A 13,243-nucleotide genomic window follows, 5' to 3' on the forward strand; every position below is an offset into this window, starting at 1 on the left:
AATTTGTCCAAGGGGGTCATTTTTACTAATAAGTTGTTGAAGGCACGTGTATAAATGATTGTCCAAGGTGTATGGAAAATATCTGTCCAAGGGGTATGGAAGAGATGTCCAAGGGGGGTATTTCAGACAATTTGTCCAAGGGTGTCACTTTTTATTGATATGTTGTCCAAGGGGGTGCATGTATTAATGATTGTCCAAGGGTTATGGAAAATATTGTCTGTCCAAGGGGGTCATTTTTTATGGATGTGTTGTCCAAGCGGTCATAAAGTAATATTTGTCCAATGGGTATAGAAAATATCGGCTGTCTAAGTGGTATGGAAGAGGTTTTCATGGGGGGGCATTTTTTACCAATGAGTTGTGCCCAATGGCAGAGATACATAATGAGGAATATTGTGTCACTGCCAAAGGGTATGGTAAGTGTGGTGAGTATGAAGTGACATTTTAGAGCTCTCCACTCGATGCCTTCACAAAACGGTTTCGGTGCTTTTGTACTTTATGGAAAACAGTTGTGGAAAGTCAAAGGTAACCAGGGTAACTATGATAGCCTAGAAAACTAGGGGTCCAGGCCTAAATTTTAGGGGTCCAAAATTATATTGGCTCTTGTTGCTGGATCATGAACGCCACCTTTCCTTGTTGATCTGGTTTATTATATTTTCTTAATCGAACAAAAATCATAATCGATCATCGTAAATAATCGAAACAACCCTTTTCGATCAATCATTGATTATATAATCAAAGGATTCACAATAACAAAGTAAATATGTATAATGTACATATCATGCTTTAATATTATAAGAATTCCATAATTAATATTCTATATTTTGTGTAACTACCACTTAATAAACTGAAATAGCTTAAAGATACTATGCTCATCCTTGAGTAAAATATTTTAACACAATTAATTCATTAAAATCTATGAAATTATTATGTCTCTTTTCAAATAGAGGAATGAATAAACTACTGTGATACTGTATGTATTCGAACGCATACTTTATTACGGGGTCAAGTAAAGTTGGTCCTTTCTTAACCCTTTCGCTGCCAGAGGGTTATTGTTTTATTGATCACCTATTTGCCAGGGGGTTTTCTTAGAAAATACTATATTATTAGTTAATATAATAATTATTATATGTTATTAGTATTATAATTATTATATATGTTTCCAAATCTGTGAGTGAAATAATAATTATTGTTGGTGGTATTATTTTCTTTATATTTATTTTATTTTTAATATTATTATTATTAATTTATTATTATTACTATTATTATTATAGAAACGACTAAAGCCGTCCATATGGCAAATACCTATGGCAGTGAAAGGGTTAACAAAACTGCAGAATCCTATCTGTAGAGTATGGACATAGAGTTCTGATAGGGTGTGGGTTCAAACCCCAGAAGAGGAAATTTATTTTTTTTAATTTTTGTCTTTTTTGTAGGGCCAGATTTTGATTTTTTTCTAAATTAAGAACAAATTTAAGTTTAATGCATCCTGTGAATTGTGTGAAATTGGAAAGGGTAACAACTTAAAATGATTATTATAAATTTGAAATCGGCATAGTAAACATACTTTATATTTTTAACAAAAGTTTAGATTTGTATCAAGGTAATCATTATTTAAATAATATTTTGATGCCCCTATTTTATAAGACAAATTGAAAATCTAACAGGTTTTCTTACTCCAACCTCTTTTTTATTTGATGTAAAATAACAAGTACCTGTCTCAATAAACCAAAAAAATCTTTTCAATGACATTTTTCATTTTTATTTATTTGTAGTTATTAAAAACCTATGATTCTTTATTAACACTTTTTAACCAAGTAAAATATGAAACTACCAACACTTTTCTTCGAATAATAACATATTCTTTCTTGTTGTTGTAAAAAAAAACAGATACAAAAGTAAGAAAAGTTATACATGTATTTCAATTGTCAATATTTTTCAAACAAGATGGTAATTTTTTGTAATTTTTTATATATATGTCAATATAGTACAGTTTATTAATATAATTTAAGGTTTTAAATACCTTTAGAAAAAGTGTTGCTTATATATCTAATACCTTGTTTTATGTATGACTTAAAACATAAATAATTATGACCAACAGACACAGAAGACAATTAGAGAAAAATCAGTGACTGCTGACTTTTGCAATGAAAAACCATATTTTTAATGAAGACAGATAGATCTAGATGAAATCTTACCATTAGTATTACTACTAGCAACAGAACTTAATAACCTTAAATGTATCTTTGTTACATCTTTCTGTCTTGATGGAGTAATAAAGGCTGAAAAGTCATCTGACATTTTTGATTTTTAGCTCGACTTTTCTATGAAAAGGGGAGCTATCCTACTCGCCCCGGCGTCGGCGTCGGCGTTGGCGTCACACCTTGGTTAAGTTTTTCGTACCACCCCACTTTATTTCAGAAGTATTACAAGTATGGCTTTGAAACTTACCATACTTGTTCACCATCATAACCTCCATCTACAGACAAGAGTACATAACTCTGTCAAGGTTTTTGACAGAATTATGGCCCTTTTTTGACTTAGAAAGTGTATTGAGCTTGGTTAAGTTTTTTGTACCACCTCACTTTATTTCAAAACCATTGGAGGTATTGCTTTGAAACTGACCATACTTGTTTACCATCACGACCTTCATCAACAGACAAGAGGACATAACTCTGTCAAGGTTTTTGACAGAATTATGCCCCTTTTTGACTTAGAAAATACATTGAATATGGGTAAAATCCACTTATTGCCTTAACCCTTTGAGATATTGCTTTGAAACTTTTAATGCTATTTCACATCATTACCCCCATCTGTACGCAAGAGAAGGTAACTCTGTCAAGGATTTGTTTTAAAAATTAAGGCCTTTTATCGACTTAGAATCTTGGTTAAGTTTTTAGTACCAGTCCACTTTTTGACTGAACTGTTTGAGATATTAATTTGAAAGTTGGAATACTTGTTTACAATCATGATTCCCAAACATGTCCAGGAGAAGGTAATTCTGTCAAAGATTTTATTTGAATTATGGCCCTTAACTGTCAATGTTTTGTATTATAGGCAAGCACTAAAAAACTTAAAAAATCTAAAAAAATTCATTCCTATCCACTTGTTCACTTTACCATAAATTATGTCATATAAACATTGCTGTAATATTCAAGGGTATCAAACAACTAGTTCACTTTAAAAATACAGAGATTCTTGTATTGCCTTTTACTGCAAAAACTTTTTTTATTGGCAAGCAATAAAAAAGTCGAGCGCGCTGTCTTACGGACAGCTCTTGTTAGAAATGTGTGATATAGTTAAAATACAGTCATGAAGAGAAAGGAATGAACAGATAAGTTATTATTGTGCATTTTATATTGTCTCAACCTCATGTGTTAATTTGAATTGCCTCATCTTATAACCTTTAATATCATTACTGTGGTTGAATTAAATCAGTGGAGTATAACTGCCTGTTATAAACTAACATGTAGTGCTACATGACTGGTCAGTGATCAGCTGATTCTATAAATTTAACCCATCTTGTCAGAATTGTTTTATACCTGACCACACATCAGCTGCAGATTGTTTTATATGGAAACTCTGCTGGGAACAATTTAATCTGCCAACACATCATTTAGATACTGTCCTAAAGTATAATTGCTCATTGGCATGCCAGTGAAATGTGGAATTACAACTAATACTCTCCTTGCTTGATTTTTAGGCTGTAATTATCTCACTTTATATGTAACAAATTTAATATCTAAAAATGGCACAGGATAATTAACAAAAAAAAAACATATGATATCAAGAAGAAACTACATGTAGCATAATAATTTAACTTTTATGAATGGTTCATTGAATTTTTTAATTAAAATGATCCTGAAGCTAAACATTTATCCAAGGTTTAATTAAATATAAATGGAAATGAAAATTTCAAATAACTTGTTTAAATCATCATAATTTTGCACATAATTTATGGATGGGATTCACACTTGGACAAAATAGCACTTCCAATATGACAATTGATTCAAATGTGACTTTTGATTGACCTTTAACATCAAAGTCAAAATATGAAATTTGGATTTTTTTGTTACAAGAAAATTTAATTATGTTTTGTAAGAGTTACATACAATATGTATTTGCGTAATTATTGATAATTTATACCTTATTGAAATAGTCAGTATGTCTTCAAAGGACTTTTGCATCTAAAAGCTCAAAATATTGGAACTTTGACCAAAATTAGGGCAATTATTTCTATTCTTGCATAATATAATATTTTGTGTGTTTATAAATGCACAGTATTAAGGTTTTTGATATTAAACCTCATGTATATATATATATGCAATGACTTGAACTTTTTCATCTAGATCAATTTTGTTTAGATATTCTTTGTACATTTGCAGAGCCTTGTGAATGATTTACAGAAAAGTAAAAAATTAACTTTTGCCACTTGAATCGGTTATTTTAGGGAATTTTAAAAGGAAACAAACAAAAAAATCAGATAATTTAAAATATTACATGCCAAATTCTTGAGTTAAGTTATTTAATTGTTTTTTATTAATATTGTATGTACCATATTTGTATCATATCTTCTTTGTTGAAGCAAAACATGTTTATTTTATATATTACATAGAGATGTGTAGCAATTATCAATATTTTTCTAATAATCAAAATTTGAGCAAGCCATAGTATTTTTTTTTTTTTTTTTTTTTTTTTTTTTTTTTTTTTTTTTTTTTTTTTTTTTTTTTTTTTTTTTTTTGTTTTGTTTTAAAAACTTTTTAAAATTTTGCAAAATTTTTTCATATATAAAGTGTTCATAAATATTCTGGGAAAATTTAGTAAAAATATTTTGTGAATAAACATCAATCAAAAATTTGGGTTATTATATTCAGTAAGAAATTAGGTTCAATTTTGGCAAAAACTTCTCTATTATTATCATAGAATGGTTTTTGTACTTCAGTAATATAATGGAAAAAATTTGTAAAAGGCATATGATTTAAGTTTTCATGAAACTTTTTGACTCAATTATCAAGTTAAAATATACAATAATTCAATATTGAAAACAATCTTTTTTAAACCCTTTTTTCATAACCTGTTCATGGGGAAAAATTTTAATCCCTCTATTTTTTTTCTTAATTGAGGAAGTCCTGAACAACGTATGTCCTCCCCCCCCCCCCCCATTGTTTTTTTTTTTAATGACCACTTATATATTAATATATTGTATGGTACCCATATTTTTTACTAATTATTTCTCTGTGTTTGAAGTCAAACATGTTTTTATTTTATTATTTAAACATAGAGAACTGTGTAGGGCAATTATCAAATATTTTCTAATATCAAATTTGAGCATAGTATATCTTTTAAGTTTTAAACCCCCAAAAAAAAAAATAATAATAATAAAAGCAAGTATATTTTACATTTTATAAAAATATTTCGTGATAAACATCATTTTCATATATTAATAAAATTATGTTTCAAATAACACAGGCTGTCAGGATTATCCATAGATGGGATATTTGTCAACCAATGGTAAAAATGCTAAAAGGTTGATTCCGAGCCGCAGACCAGGGGTAATATGCCAGTTCAAGGGTTGAAAAATATTTCTCTATCATACACTGCTTCATGTGAATAATCCCTCATGTGTTATTTTAATTTTATGTTATACCAAAAAAAAAGAATACTAACAACTACAATATATATAATTATTAAATATATGTCTGAGGATGATAGAGGATAATAACGCCAAGGATCTATTTTCCTTTCACATAATTTGCCAGTTCAAGGCGTTGGCATATCCTCTTCAGTTATATTTTATTGAGCAGTAATTTTTTTAAAATTAATCTATTATTTTTCAAAGGGGCTGTGAGCTCTGTGGTATTTTCTGGATTTTTGAAAAATCACATTTTGGTAAAATCATAACCTGGTATAATTCCAGTAAGTTGTATTTTTCCTGTATAAAGTTAATTTTGAAATACTATAATTCATCTTGCAGGGGCACCAAGTTGCAAGTGACTGTGTTTAGATTTTTTGCTATAACATTTTTTTTGAGTTTGATACCTATGGAATTTTTGCATGACCAGAGTTTCTCACTTGCTTATGTTCATTTTTTATTGACAGCCACACTTTATCGTTGCCATATCCTGGCTAAATTCCTTAAAAAATTCGGCTTGAAAAAAAAAAAATTGAGTTAAAATGTCACAACTGAGATTTGAAATCTAGACCTTCTCATATTGTAAACAAGTTGTGTAACCCCTCGGCCACGGTGATGGAATAAAACTTAAATTAATGCTGAATAAAACCCCAAATTTTTTAATTAAAATTTTAGTTTTCAAATTTATGGGTTTGTAATATAGGGTTAACGTAACGTTTTTTTTCCGTGTTATAACGTCCTGCAGAAGCCCGAGGAATGGTTGGTTGCCCGAGCCCTGGTAGGGCGAAGGGCTTCCAACAGTTCCGAAGGAGGTATTTATCCATAAATTTCTAATGCGTTTTACGTAATGCCATATTTTTACTTTTTTCCGGGGGGCCAATTCTAGGTGTTTACAGCTTTTGGAAACCTTTGGGAAATGTTCAGAACCGAACGAAAGTTCAAATTTTTTTTTTAATTGATTTAACAAAGCTTGACATTTGAGATTTACTAACTGAAGAAAAAAAACAATTTAAAATTACTCTACCCAAGAAAAAACATGACCTTAGAAATTCCTATAATGATTTCAGATTGGCAGTTAGAAAAAAAAAGATTCAGTGACAAGAATCTTTTTTTTTTTTTCCAAGCACACTAGATCTAGATCTAGATTTATAAAAAATAATTCAAGAACTATTAAACATTATTCTCTCAAAGAAATATGAAGAGCAATTTTTATTATGAACATTAATTTGCATTAATAAAACAACATTTTCTCATATTCATTTTGTGTTATCTTAAAATAAATGTTAAATAATCGGAAAGTTAAACTGAATGACAAAAATTTTGTTTACATTGACAATGTTCCGTTTCTTAGAAAGGGCGACAACCAATGATTAGCGGTGATGTCTATTGCCGTATTTCAGCATAGTTACTTGAATGCTGCTCAGATCAGTTATGCGGATTGAGGCCTGCAAATTAATAATTTCAATTATAAAAAGAGTGCATGACTCTGACAAACAGGCAAAATCATCATTTATTTGTTTTGTTTACTGGGCCCTTAATGTATTGCGCATAGGTAAAACCGGGCGTTATAACCAAGAGCGCGTGACTATGTTAAAACACATGGTTTTGGTCACGTTAAAAACATGGGCAAAAAAAAGGAAAAAAATAGCCGATTTTATGCTATAATTCTTAATAATTTCTAGGTAAAACTGATGTTGATGATTTGGCGAAAATCTTCTAGCCCAAAAACAGGTTCCGACATGTTATAATTTCACTATTTGACAGTCAGAAATTATTTTGTTAAAAATGCGCAGAAGGGGTCTTTGGGGTAAGCTACAGGTAAAAAAAATAAATTTTGTTTATGTGGATAAAAACCCAGGGTTTGCCTAACCTTATTGGTAAAATTGATAATTTGAATTCGTCGACTGCCCTAAATCAACCCCTACCTAGATTCAACATCCTTACTTTATTTTTCAAGGAAAGTTCTTAACAAAATGTTCTTTTTAGGGGCTGTTTAAATTCGATCACAAATAATCTGTAAACTTTACGGAAAATAGCCGAGGGGCGATTTTTCAAATTGAATTAAAAAAATGGAATATTCATTCCGCGTTATTTTTTGTTGTTGCATTTATTGGGACAATTTTTTATCATTCCAAAAAGCTTACCTTTAAAAAAACTTTGGAATGCATGGTAAAATTTGATGGGTACTTGTAACAAAATTAAAAATATTTTTTTCTTTAACATTGCTATTTTTAAGCTGTTTTTGAGAACCCTATTGTTGTTAAGGTTTGTCGGAACGGAAAAACTGTGCGCTGAGATTGAAATGCAGCATTGTTATTTCCTGATCTGTTGATCAAAAAGAAAATACAAACAAATGGAGCGAACCATTGATGGCCCTGAAGTCGCTCACCTGTATTCAGGCCCCCCCCCCATCCGCGGCAGGTGGGGCCAGTTTAAAAACCCCAGGGCTTTTATTTGAAACAATCTTTGTAGGCACAACCCATTAAAGAAGATGTTTCATGCTAAAACACTAAGGTCTAGCTTGGGGTTTTTAAAAAAAAAAAAGATTTTTTAAGTTCTTTTTCTTTAGCAACATATATTTTAAAAAACAATTTTGACACCCCTGGGGTTTAGGGGCAAGTTTTTGACCCCAGGGCTTTTTATTTGAACAATTTCTTTGTAGACAACTTTACTAAGAAGATGTTTCATGCTTAATATCTAAAACTCTAGCTATTCGGGTTTTTTTCGAAGAAAAGATTTTTAAGTTTTTACTAATACACATTTTAAAGGAGAAATCATTTTTCCCTTTTGGGGGGGCAAGCAAATTTTGACCCCAGGGCTCTTAATTTTGAAACAAATTTGGGGTAGACACCAGTTTTTAGAAGATGTTTCATTGCTAAATATTCTTAAGCTTTCTAGGTTTTTGGGTTCCCCTTAAAAGAAGATTTTTTTTAAGTTTAAGTTTTTTACTATATACCATATAGGGGAAAATCAATGACCCCGGCCCCTTTGGGCGGGGCCAATTTTGACCCCAGGGCTATTTATTTGAAACAAACTTGGGGGTAGATACTCCACTAGAAGATGTTTTTCAGTGACAAATATTAATAACTCTAGCTCTTTCGGTATTTTAAGAAAGATATTTAAAAGTTTTTTTTTTTTGGTTGCCATTAGGGCAACCAGAGTTCTGCATGGAATTAAAATTCTTTTTGAACAATTTTTCAAAGGTGACCACCAAAGGAACATTCCTGTGAAGTTTTTGATGAAATTGGGCTTAGTGGTTTATGAAAGGAGATTTGTCATTTTTAAAAAGAAAAGTTTACAGGACGCCGGAATGGGGACGGCGGGACGAAAAGGCGATCACCCAAAAGCTCACCCCTGTCACCAAAAGTGGACAGGTGAAGCTAAAAAGTAAGCCAAAATAATTCAAAGGACAACAAGAATAGTCTGAAGGACAGCTAAAATCCTCTTCCCCAGTGACATGATGTGGGAACTTCTTTGGACCTTTAACCAGGCCACAACCTTTGATTATCTTAAGGACATTAGTTAGTTTCATGATTTCGAATAAATTTGTGCCATGGGTTATTTAAATTTTCCATAAAAAAAAAAAAATTATGGGAAACATTATAAACTTTGACCCCTTGGTTTGGTAGCCACCTTTTGGATGCGCTGAAACTCTTTTTTACATTGTACCTTTGGAGTGTGGACTTGGCAACCTTTAGGGTTGTGACTTGATTTTTGTGCTCTGCCATGGTGTTATAATGGTTGATCATTTCTGCCCCAAGTTAATCTATTTAAAACATTGCAGCGGTTTTTAAATGTTATGGACATTACATGAAAAATGAAGACGACTAACATTTGACCTGTAAGTGTGACCTTGGACCTTGGGTTTAGCCCAATTCAGTTTATTGCCGCTCTGGGGAACATCGTTCTCATAATGGTGATCACGCGCTTTGCCAAGTTATTTTTATAAAAAACCTTTCAACGGCTTTAAAGTTATGGAGCGGACATTGAATTGTACACCTTTAACACTTGACCTTTTTAAGTTGTGACCTTGAAAGTTGGGGATAGCAAAACCAAATTTTGCCGGCTCTGCACATCGCCTTCAATATAAGTAATTAATAACCCTTGTTGCCAATTTTTTTTAGAAAAAATTCCAGGTAGTTAATAAAAGTTATGGAGCGGGACACAAAAGTAGAACTTTTATAAAACGAACTGAAGACATTTCAACATTTTTAACCTTGGTGACCTTGACCTTGGGGGTAGCAAGTAAATAAATTTTATTTCAACCTGCCGTAAATTGGTTTAAATTTTTAAATGTTTTCTATTTTCAAGGAATGTTTGACGTTTGAAATATTTTTGGGATGAAAATTTGGGGTCAAGAAAGGCAATACCTCGTCTTCATATACAAGCTATTCATCATTTGCAGAGTAAACAATAGAATAAAATTTCAAAACTTTCAAGCATTTGTTGCTGGGAAATATTGTTATATCATGTTTTTAAAAACAACAATCAAAAACACCCAAGCTTTTAATTCTTAATTTTAAATTTAAGTGCCATTGCATAATCTGTCCCGACCCACATTTTGGTTGCTCCTAAGTTGGGTCAATTTGGTAATTTTTGATACCCTCCCCTTGATGGGGGCCTCCAGATTAAAAGTGTCAATATAATATTAAAAATAAACAAAAGTTGTTTTGTTAGTTTAGGGAGAATAACCTAGGCTGTAAACTTGTGTCAAAAATTTCAGACCTCTAACGCTTTCAAATTATAAAAAGTCTATGGAAAATGTTCAAAAGGTTGGGTTGATTGTCCCCTACCTTTAGTTGTTTGAAGAAAACTGTAAACGTAAAGTAACACTTATAAACATTTTAAAAAAAAGGACCATAATTTTAGTTCACAATCGATTGTTAGAGTTACCCGGGCCTAGGGTATAGTGACCTTTAATTTTATGATCCCGGCAAACTTGTATGAAAGTTTAAAGTGAAATACTTTTATTTGTTTTAAAAGAAATAATGTTTTGTAAAGCAACCAACTTATAAACATTTTAAAAAAGGACCCATAATTTAGTCAAAATAATTTTGCTAAAAGTTACAGGGGCCCTTGGGGGAAATTTTCCTTTAAATTTTTGTCCCGCAAACAAAGTTTTGAAAGTTTTTTTTAAAGGTTTAAAACCCTTTTGTTTTTTTGAAGAAAAAATGTTTGGGAAAACAAAAAATTAAAAAAAGTTCAAAAAAAAAGGGCCAAACTCAGTTTTGGGGGTTTGGAAAAAGAAACCCTTAAAAAAGATGAATTTTAAGGGTTTTAAAATGGGAAAACCCCTTTTTAGTTTTGAACATTGAAGTTGGGAAGCAAAAACTTATACCAAAAGGGTTTTTTAAGTTAGGGGAAAAAGGGGTTTTTAATTCTTTTTTTAAAAACCAAAAAGCTAGGGGTTTTTGGGCCTTGGATTTGGGAAAACCCTTTTAAAAAATTTTCTCTTAAAAAAGATTTTGTTTAAGTACCCAAGCCCAAAAATCGTAAAGTGGTTCATGGGGATATGATTATTGCACGTAAAACCGTAACCAAATTGTTACATAACCAATGCTGACATCCGGGTGAGTTAAGGATAGTTCTATTTTTTTGGAATTGTTGTCAAAAGCTGTAAATGGTTTTAAGATAAATCTTGTTTAAAATTATAATTATTAAAGCTACCTTTGAATTAAAAAAGACTCTCCCCCAATATTTTTATCAATTCAAGAATTACAAAAATTATACATTCTAAAGGGTTTTCTATAGAATTTTCAATAAAATATGATAGACAAGATCAACAAGGAAAGGCGGTGTTTAATGAACGCAACCCCCACATGACCCAGCAACAAGAACTAGCATACAAGATTTGTCATAGTTTGTCCTAGGGGGCATCAAAAGTTATTTTGTCCAAGGGAGGCTATTTCTTTAACCATAACCGCCTAGGTTGTCCAAGGGGTCTTTATAAGCGTTATTATACCTATGAACAATCTTACTAAAGCTCAGATCTACTTTCTTTTTTACATGTAGATCTGATTTCCACTGTATTTTGTTTCGGGCAATCATTGTGATAAGGATTTTCCCAAAAAATTTTAGCTATTATTAGCAATGCAATCAAACCTTCCCTTTACATGTATTTTTTGTTAGAAAAAGAATGTTTGAAGTAATATGAAACAAATAAACTGGAAATAATAGACTAAATTTTTTTTAATGGTCAATATTGTTTTGGCAGTTTACAGGGTCTGCAGGCTATATGCACAACGCCATGTTTGTTTTCCAAATCACTCAAAAATTGATTTTCCAGCAGATCAAAAAAAGAAACCACATGGCTTTAAAAGATTATTGAAAGCTTCATGGCTGATTGCTTGTTTAAAAGGAATATGAGAACGGTGACAACCTATTGCTGATAATCAGATCCTAAAAAGCCGGTTGACATATTGAAAGATTGTCGGTAGCGGGTTTAAAATTTGGTAGTTTGTCCCAAGGGGCTTGGGGGATATTTAAAACTTTTTGTCCAAAGGGGAGGTCATTTTGAATGCAAAGTTCTCTTAACTAATAGGGTGTCCAGGAGGAGGGGGGGGGTTCTATAAATTAGTGTTATATCTATGGAAGATGTCCTATAGGGGGTCAATTTTTAAGTAGGCTTGGTCCGAGGGTGGATAATTGAATGTTTTTTGTCCGAGGGGGGCATTTTGAGCAAAAAAGTCTCTTCATAGGTTTTGTCCAGGGGGGGTCTATTTTTTTAATAGTAAATTAATACCTATGGAAGATGGTTTTTCTCCTAGAGGGGTTCAATTTTCTTAATTAGCTTTGGTCCTAGGGTGGATATTGAATGTTTTTTGTCCCCAATGGGGGTCATTTTGAGCAAAAGTCTCTTCCATAGGTTGTCCAGGGGGTGTAATTTTTTATTAGTAATATACCTATGGAAGATGTCCTAGGGGGTCAATTTCTGTAGCTTGTCCGAGGGTGGATATTAAATGTTTTTGTCCGAGGGGGGCATTTTGAGCCAAAAAAGTCTCTTCCATAGGTTGTCCAGGGGTCTATCTTTAATAGTATATATTACCTATGGAAGATGTCCTAGGGGGTCAATTTCAGCAGTTTTGTCAATGGGGGATATTGAAAATTTTTGTCCAAAGGGGGTCATTTTGGAGCAAAAGTCTCTTCCATAGGTTGTCCAGGGGGTCTATTTTTAATAGTAATATACCTATGGAAGATGTCCTAGGGGGTCAATTTCAGCAGTTTGTCAATGGGTATTGAAAATTTTTTGTCCAAGGGGGTCATTTTGAGCAAAAAGTCTCTTCCATAGGTTGTTCAAAGGACGGCATTTTTTGATCAAAAGTCTCTTCCATAGGTTGTCCATTGGGTTATTTTGGGCAAAAATCTTACATTTAAGGTCGTCCAAGGGGGTCATTTTGAGTAAAACTGTTTACATTATGTTGTCCAAGGGGGTACCTTTGAGTGTTTGTCCTAGGGGGGTATTTTCATCTCAGACCTCTTCCATAGGGGGGGTGCGGATATTTTCTGGAATAGCCCAATATGTAAACATCTCTGTTTATCTTTCTCAGACAAGCTAGCGTTAAATGGTTGATTGTATTTGATAAAGAAATCCTAGAATTGTCCTACCACAGAGCG

This window comes from Ruditapes philippinarum, unplaced genomic scaffold (assembly GCF_026571515.1).
Source record: "Ruditapes philippinarum isolate M1 unplaced genomic scaffold, ASM2657151v2 ctg10756_1_1_1_1, whole genome shotgun sequence".
NCBI classification, from domain to species: domain Eukaryota; kingdom Metazoa; phylum Mollusca; class Bivalvia; order Venerida; family Veneridae; genus Ruditapes; species Ruditapes philippinarum.